The sequence below is a fragment of the Rattus norvegicus genome, chromosome 2, assembly GCF_021556685.1.
Source record: "Rattus norvegicus strain SHRSP/BbbUtx chromosome 2, alternate assembly SHRSP_T2T, whole genome shotgun sequence".
NCBI lineage: Eukaryota > Metazoa > Chordata > Mammalia > Rodentia > Muridae > Rattus > Rattus norvegicus.
In genome coordinates, this window is record NC_141535.1 from 113,634,378 (window position 1) to 113,643,184 (window position 8,807).

Below are 8,807 nucleotides of genomic sequence, written 5' to 3' on the forward strand. Positions count from 1 at the left end.
CTCCATCCGAAAGTTGCAAAATGTAAATTACATGGAGAGTAGTGTGTTTAAATCCTTTTCATTTGTTACTTTTGTTTTGATGAGGGTGCGTTTGCTTGCGCGTACCCTGAGGTTGGCAGGTAATCTCAGATGACATCCCTTTGAAGAGATCCACCTTGGGCTTTGAGATAGGATCCCTGTTTGTCCAGAGCCTATTAGGCTAAACTGGCTGGCTAGCCCCAGGGATCTGCCTGCCTCTGTCTCCCCAGAGCCGGGTTTACAGGTGACAATGCCCTGGGGATTGGACTGGGTTCTTGTGCTTGCATGGTAGCACTTTACTAAGGAAACTATCCCCCATCATCCTATTTTATTTCCTTTTAACGACAGGGCTTTGATTCTTCGTGAAAACCAGCATCAGACAAACGTGGCCAGTACTTTATTTCTTTGCTACCAAAAAAACCCTAAAAGTTGATGAACATGAAGTGTGAAAATATGAACATTGTACCTTAAACTGGTGTTTATTGGGTAGCTAATGGCTAAGTGCAGAATCTTCTGAGCGACGTCTGTTGCCTCGTTTAGAAGCTACAGGACTCAGTTTACTGACCACCGTGTGTCAGCAGCACTCTATTAAGAACACTTCTAAAGAAAGGTCCAAGGAAGTCTGTGCAGTCAGAACCGGGGAGGTCACTTTGTCCTCATCTATGCCCTGGCCTCCTAGAAGAACAATCAATCAATCAATCAATTGATTGATAAAGATTATCCTTGGACTTCTTTTTTTTTGGGGGGTTCTTTTTTTCGGAGCTGGGGACCGAACCCAGGGCCTTGCGCTTCCTAGGCAAGTGCTCTACCACTGAGCTAAATCCCCAACCCCTATCCTTGGACTTCTTACCTTCTCTTAAGTCTCACCTGTGCCTTGTCTGGTTTCCCAGCACGGCACTTTCCTACTTGGTCTTCTCTGCATGATGAAGTCCATCTGTAGTCGATTAATTAAACCCTGTATTGATTTTACATCCTCTGGGACTCCTTGAAGCCTCTAATACGAGTTAGTAGAACATTTCCCCCTTGCAAATGTGATACCTGGAATCATTCCGGTCCTCTGAGTTATCTCCATGCAGGCGACAGCACCCACCCACACAAACACACACCGTGACATAAAATAGAAAGTTAGGACTTTCCCCAAAGACCTCAGCGCAAGAAGAGAGAACGGCGCCTTAGGCCACGCTGCCTTAACCACGCACCGTTTGCGCGCCCTGGCTGTCTTGCTTGTAGAGTTTCATTTTTGCAACTTGCTAAGTAACTCGAAGAAGAATCGTTGCTCTTAATTACTTAGTGTTTATAAAGGCACCACGCAGAACTCTGTGCAGTGTCCGGCTAAGTGCGGACACTGTCTCTGTTCTTTATCTAGTTGCATCAGTACGTCACAAATCCTGAAATATCAGAGTTGGAGGAAAACTTTCGTGTCCCCCCTACTGGGCTAGACTGCTGACACACATGTTCTTGAGGATGAAGAGTACCGCTTTCTAACCCGGAAGAGTGGTTTTCTAACCAGATGAGGCAGGAAGTGAAAACGGTGCATCCCTTGGGAGGGTGTTATGTTTAAGGCTGGTCCTTACCCTTCCCAAAACACAGCAAACGGAATCTAGCTGATCTTCCTGTTGTGGTTTGTGTTTCTGCATGATGGATGGGTAGTGGGGTACAGCATAGCGACATTTCCGATGTGTCTGAGAAGGGGGAAAAGAGGTTCATTTTAAATTATAGTATGTTCAATTACATGTTGAATAATGCTTCACCAAGAAACATTTTAAATCCCAGTTTCATTTGCTTCTGCTAGCATGCTCACCAAGATTGGATTTATTAAATTTTCCAATGTGTAAAGAATTGTGTTATGCATCCTTAATAAGGGGTCTGATTTCAGTAGACTGTCTTTACAAATGTATGTGTTAAGCCTGGCTTTTTAAGAAGCCTTTTTATCCTTCCTTATTCTCCTATTTTCTAATAAAATTTCTAAACTAGGTTGACATTTAAAAAAAATAAGAAAACTGATTGAAATGAAGCAGAAAACACTCAGATTTTTTTTTTTTTTTGGTTCTTTTTTTCGGAGCTGGGGACCGAACCCAGGGCCTTGCGCTTCCTAGGTAAGCGCTCTACCACTGAGCTAAATCCCCAGCCCCACTCAGATTTTTTTATTATTATTATTTTACTTACCAACGAAGATCTATGAAAAATGTGAATTTGGTATATATTTATTTTTTCAACAAATAAAAATGTTAAATTTAAGCCCAAAAACCACTTGATATTTCTTGTCAATATCACAAAATGGCCCTTATCTGCAAAAAAAAAAAAAAAAAAAAAAGGAAAAAGAAAAAAGAAAAAAAAAGTACGGTGATGTGGTGTTACTTTGACCCATCCATATCTTGTTCTAAGACTGATAGCAAATTGTACTTCATCTTTTTTAACTACTTTTCAATGTAAGGAAATTCTCGTTTTATTTTGATAATCAAGATTCCTGTCCCAGCAGGATCCTCAGTCGATGTAGATTTACATAATTCATCTTCGGTTGCTTTTCTATAATGAGCGCAGCTGTCTCCAGGGAGCCACAGCCTTGTGGGCAGGTAGCTATGGGTACAGCATGCAAGCTCGACTCAAACATTTCCTTTTAAACCATTCTATTGGTTTTTCCTCTCATTTCAAATGGCTCAGGTTCTCTGAAGAGGAATTTTTTTTCTTTCCTAACAGGTTTCTCCTTACCAACTTAGGGTTTCTTCTCCAGGTCCTGTTTTCCAGGTGACATGAGGAATTTCTTTGACGGATCAAGGTTTAGGACGTATTTATGACGTGTCTCCTTAAAGCTTCCGTGTTTTAAGCGAGACAGGTTCTCGTTGTATGTGAGAGTTCAGAGCCTAAGGATCTGACCAAGTGCGCATGCTTGCCTAAGGTGTCCGAGGCTCTGGGTTCCAGCCCAGGACCAAATAAACAGGGTGTGGTAACGTGTACCTATAATCCCAGCACTTTGAACGTGGAGGCAGGAAGATCTAAAGTCCAAGGTCATCTTCAGCTAAGACTCAAGGAATTTATGGCCAACCTGGGCTACTCGAGACCTCATCTCAGAATATCAACAACAACAAAGAAGTGTAGTGATAATGCTATTAAAAAGCCCTGAACTGGGGTTGGGGATTTAGCTCAGTGGTAGAGCACTTGCCTAGCAAGCGCAAGGCCCTGGGTTCCTTCCTCAGCTCCCGGGGGGGGGGGGGTAGGTTGGGGGGTGAGGGGGGTGGGGGGCAGGGGACGGGGTGGGGTGGGGGGCAGGGGACGGGGGGGGTGTGGCAACCAACCAAAAACCCTGAACAGAGCAACAAGGGCTGGGGTGGAGCTCAGTTACTGAGAACTTGCCTAGCACATAGAAGGTTCTGGGTTCCATACCCAGCCCAAAGGATCTTCATAATAGGACAGTAAATATCTCGCTTTCTCTTTTTCTTCTATACCTAGTACATAAGTCTGGTATTATATTTAAAAGAAAAGAAAAAACAAGGCAGGCTTGATGGTGCAACCCTTTGATCCCAGCACACAGGAGGCAGAGGCAGAAAGATACCTGCAAATTCAAGAACAGCCTGGTTTACACACCAAGATCCAGGACAGCCAGAGGTACATAGTGAGACCCTATTTCAAAATAAATGAATAAATTAAATGAAAGAAAAACAAAATGTTTTTGTACTCTTAATACACAGTTAATACAGTACTCAACACAGATGTGTCTCCTCTGGGCACCAACGCGTGTGGTCCTTGCCAGTAAGTAGCCAGCCCGTGGGCATCGATAAGTCCTGGCCAGTATGTAGCCAGCCCTTGCTTCACGCCCCTCCTTGCCCCCTTACCCTTTATTCCGTCCCCAGTTCACACAAGATAAGGGCTCAGTCTAATAAGTTTGTTCCCACTTCAGACACCAGTAGCAAACTCCAGGTTGTGGACCAGGCTTCTGATAGACCGGCTACAAACTGGGTGTTCCCACTGGTTGACTAGGATCAGTGATATGTTATCATTAAGAACTCAGGCTGACACTTGTGCTTCCTCCTGTATCAGCAGGGACATTATCGGTGCCAGGGATGTGGCTCCGTTGGCAGAATGCGTGTTTAGCGCACACAAAAGCTTTTGTCTCATCCGCAGCTCTGCAGAACACCAGGCATAGAGGTACAGTAACCTCAGTAACCCCTGACGTAGAGGCAGGGGGATATGAAGTTTGAGTTTTTTTTATGGCTACATATGAGTTTGAGGCAAGTCTGGAATATCTGAAACCATGTGTCAACTCGATACATAGAAAAATAAATACGTAGGAAAGAATGGGCATTGCAAGGAGTACAGGTAAACAGCCGTGAGAGCATGGGAAGGCGGGCGGTCTGGGGCATATGGCTGATGACCCTCCTAGGCACCTTCACATGCTCAGCTCCTCAGATGGTCTTTGAGCCATTGGATTTTCTTGGAGGCTCCATTACTTAAGCAGGATTGATTTACTCTGGGCCACTGGCGATCAACTGAAGGGCAAGCTGAAGGCCCAGCCCCTGGACATGCTGCAGGAGTCCGAGCCAGGACAGATGTGATGGCTTGAATGCTTGGCCCAGAGAGTGGCACTATTTGGAGGTGTGGCCTTGTTGGAGCAGGTGTGATACTGTGGCTTTAAGACCCTCCTCCTAGCTGTCTGCCAGTCAGTATTCTGCTAGCAGCCTTCAGGTGAAGACGTGGAACTCTCAGCTCCGCCTGCAACGTGCCTGTCTGGATGCTGCCATGTTCCTGCCTTGAGGATAACGGACTGAACCTCTGAACCTGTAAGCCAGCCCCAATTAAATGCTGTCCTTTATAAGACTTGCTGTGGTCATGGTGTCTGTTCACAGCAGTAAAACCCTAAGACAATGGATCATAGAAGGGTTGTTCAAAATGAACAGAAACTGGTTCCTCATATTTCCCAAGGTCCAGACTTCCAAGATCCAAGGTGGCCTAGGCAGGGGTGGGGTGTGTGTGTGTGGGGGGGTGTTCTTGTTTAATGGTTACAGGGCTTACCGGATGGGGAGAGCTGGAGTTTGCATCCCCAGATTCTGAAAGAATCCCAGGTGCCAAGGAGACCTGCTTGTAATTCTAGCTTCAGAAGGCAGAGATGAAAGATCCCACAAGCAAGGTGGCCAGCAAGACTAAGCCGTATCTCGAAGCTCTGGGTTTGATTGAGAGGCCCTGCCTCAAAGAATAAGGTAAGAGAATGTGATAGTTTGCATATGCTTGGCTCAGGGAGTGGCACTATTGGAAGGTATGGTCTGGTTGGAGTAGGTGTGTCACTGTGGGGGGTGGGCTTTAAGACCCTCATGGGGGGAGGGAGTGGGGGTGAGGTATGAAATGTGGAACTCTGGGGGGAGGGGAAGGTGGACTGGGAGGGGAATAAAATCTGGAGTGTAAAAGTAAATAAATTAAAAAAAAAAAAAGACCCTCACCCTAGCTGCCAGGAAGCCAGTATTCTGCTAGCAGCCTTCAGATGAAGATGTAGAACTCTCGGCTCTCAACCATGCCTACCTGGATGCTGCCATACCCCCACCTTGATGATAATGGACTGAACCCCTGAACCTGTAAGCCAGCCCCAAGACTTGCCGTGGTCATGGTGTCTGTTCACAGCAGTACAACCTTAACAAAGAGTAAAGAATAAAACTGATTCCTGACACCAAGCTCAGGTCTCCATTTGCATGCACACATATGTCACCATTCACTTGCGTGCTACACACAAGCAACAAGCATGCATGCACGTACACACACACACACACACACACACACACACACACACACACGACAAAAGGCTTAGGGAATGTTACTCAATGGCAGAGAGCTTCCCCAGTTTATACAGGCCCTGTGTTCATTCCTTAGCATCCTAAAAGTTAAAACTAATCAAAGTCAAATCAAACCCCAGACAGGAAGAAGAAGAAGGTCAGATGGTGGTAAGAGAAATGGGAGACATTCTACGGATGCTCTAAAGAGACAGTCCTGAGTATGGAAAGAACAACCGTTCAGACTGAGCGCTGCGGTCAAAGGACAGATATGTGAGCCAAGAGTCAAGGAGGCCAGTGGAGGCTGAAGAGGACACCTGGAAATGGTTGGTGGATCCTGAGTAGCAGGAGGAGACTTCAGTCCAGGATGTAGTGCTGTGCTCACTGGGGCAGGCAAGGGAGGAGCTGCAGAAGGAAGCCAAACTGGGGTAAGGCAGAGAATAACAAGCAAGAGGGAGTCTGGTCTCTCCTTCCACTCCTTAGATCCAGGATCAACTAAAGGTGGTAGGAGTGAGTGGTAGCAACCTTTTACTTGATAAGCCAGTCATCTTGCTGTGCCCTTGTTTCTCTTGTCACTGGAATACTCAGAAGATCGTTGACCATGTAGCTGGTGTTAGATACGGCAGTGGGCTCCATTCTCCTGTTTCTGTGCCCCTGGCAGCTGTCCAGTACACTCTTCAGTACCTGTGTATCTTCCTGCGGCTTATGAGGAAATAAAGAAAACAGGAAAACGGGAAGGGACAAACAGAAGTAACTTCTGCCAAGTCAAAATGCTTCTCTTGGTTTTTGGTTTGTTTTGGCTTTTCCAAACAGAATTTCTCTGTGTAGCCCTGAACTCACTCTGTAGACCAAGCTGGCCTCAAACTCAGAGATCTGTCTGCCTTTGCCTCCTCGGTGCTGGGGTTAAAGGTGTGTGTCACCACTGCCTGGCATATTTCTCCCTGTGTAAAAGGAGGCAGCAAGAATCATGCAAGTGTGGATTTAAATTGTAAATACAGCCATGGCTCGAGCTAGCACAAGACGCACGTCCCAGTGATGCAAGGTGGTTTTAAAGAAATTTATGGGGTGACCAAAATTTCTTTTAAAAATCACAAATAAAACTAGGGCAATCCCATGATTCCTCCCTCCTTTTCAAGCTGACAGTTTACCCTACCTGCCCTGGAAGCAGAGCTGTGCGTTGTGGGAGATTAGACATGTTTGTAATGCCAGAACTTCAGGAGACTGAGACAGTACAATCACAAGCTCAGGGCTGGACAGGGTGCTAGGCTAGACCCTGAGAAGAAAGAAGAGGTGGGTAGGGAGAGAACAGAAAGTGTAGGCCATGGGTGGGGGCGTTCAGTGTGGAGGGGGTGGGTTCTGAACTGGATGCTGAGACTCTTTAATACAGCTCCTCATGTTGTGACTCCCAATCATAAAATTAGCTTCATCGCTACTTCATAACTGCAATTGCTTGCTACTGTAATGTAAGCATTGGTGATTTTTTGATGGCCTTCGGTGACCCTGGTGAAAGGGTCATTCCCCAAAGGGGGAACTGCTGGTCTAGGCTATCTTAGACAGCATCCCTGTGAGAACCGTAAGTCCTGGGTTAACACTCTGCCGTTTGCTTTGCTTCTAGAAACAAAAGATCCTGAACCAATGTGCAGAGCTTCCTTTCCAATGCCACCCCAGCCCTGGAGTAGAGACCAGGCAAATACTCTTCTGGCTCTGTGAACACTGGCCTGGAAGAACGACAGCCCCGCCCCCCCACGGCAATGTCTTTAGTGGGCTGTTGGCAGAGACCAAGGCTCTGCTTTTGAGACTAACCGTTGGAGGAAACGGGTGTCTGCTGGGTCAACATCTCCTCTCTGAGCAGAAATGAAGTCTGGGGGCTGAGACCAAGAGCAGGAGGCCTGGTTTACTTCCAGAAGTCGTCTCAAGAAGTCACAGGAGGGTGGAGGCCAGAGAGATGGTTTAGTGGTTAAGAGCACTGGCTGTGGGCTGGGGATTTAGCTCAGTGGTAGAGCGCTTACCTAGGAAGCGCAAGGCCCTGGGTTCGGTCCCCAGCTCCGAAAAAAAGAACCAAAAAAAAAAAAAAAAAAAAGCACTGGCTGCCATTCTAAAGGACCTGGGTTCAATCCTAGCACCCATATGGAAGCCCAACCCTTGTCTGTAACCTCAGTCCCTAGGATGGTCCGACGCCCTCTACAGGGACTGCACAGAAAGCCAGGCACCAGGCAGGCTAAGTACCCAAACACATAAAGTAAAACAAGAATTTAAAAATTAAAAAAAAATAAATATATATTTTTCAAAAGAAGCCACACAGGCGGGAGGGAGGAGGATTTATGTGCAACTTCCAAGAGCCAGTATTCCCGAGATGTTCTACCCACATCGGGTTCAGTCTGAGTGGCCTTGCAGACTTCTAAGAACTGCACCCACCGCTGACGGAGGAAACACCTGCCGCTGCGGGGTTTCAAGTGCACTGATCTGGTTAATATACCACAGGCAATCTCGATCCTGAAATAGCTCTGCTCCAATATTCATATTATAAAAGAAAACAGAAACTAATCGTCCCTAACGTGTCACAGCACAAGGCAAAACAGGAAGCTACCAAGAAGTGAGAATCAGGCTGCCCTTCAGCCAGGGGCTCCTTCCCCTTGGTTTCCCCTTTACCTGGGTCACCTCGGCTTGGCTGGGACATGCATTTGCCTCAGTGCTGCGGAATGCCACAGAAACCCACAATGACTCACTTTCCGGGCAGAGGCAGGTCTAGCCTAGGTCAGCACTTAGTGTGTGGGTGAAGGAAGGCCTTCTCTTTGTGCAGCGTTTCCCCAAGCATTATCAAATTATCCAAACCGTCTGGGTGGTCCGTCAAGGCTGCAGCTTCCGCAAGTTCAGCCCAGCTGGAGCAGTGAAGGCTTTCTGTGCTGAGCTCTGTTCCTGGCAGAAGCACAAGACGTGGGCTCTCTTCCCATGATGTATTTGGTGGGAATATGACACAGGAGGCTCAAACGACTTCAAGATCAGGTGTGGGACAAGACAGGCAGATCTGAGGCCATG

General features: G+C 46.8%; 1 long non-coding RNA gene across 7 annotated transcripts; it reads left to right on the forward strand.

Annotated features, from left to right (window-relative positions):
- Nucleotides 1-3,326: 3,326 nt before the first annotated feature.
- On the forward strand, nt 3,327-8,807 carry LOC102547718 (uncharacterized). Of its 7 annotated transcripts, XR_015674354.1 has the most exons (8): nt 3,327-3,621; nt 3,705-3,765; nt 4,054-4,161; nt 4,629-4,793; nt 5,105-5,210; nt 5,453-5,579; nt 5,915-6,097; nt 7,387-8,807. It is a non-coding gene; the product is annotated as an uncharacterized LOC102547718 (long non-coding RNA). The 7 variants fall into 7 exon arrangements; XR_015674353.1 differs by lacking the exons at nt 5,453-5,579; nt 7,387-8,807 and having other exon boundaries at nt 5,915-6,199; XR_015674359.1 differs by lacking the exons at nt 3,327-3,621; nt 3,705-3,765 and having other exon boundaries at nt 4,692-4,793; nt 5,915-6,199; nt 7,387-8,064.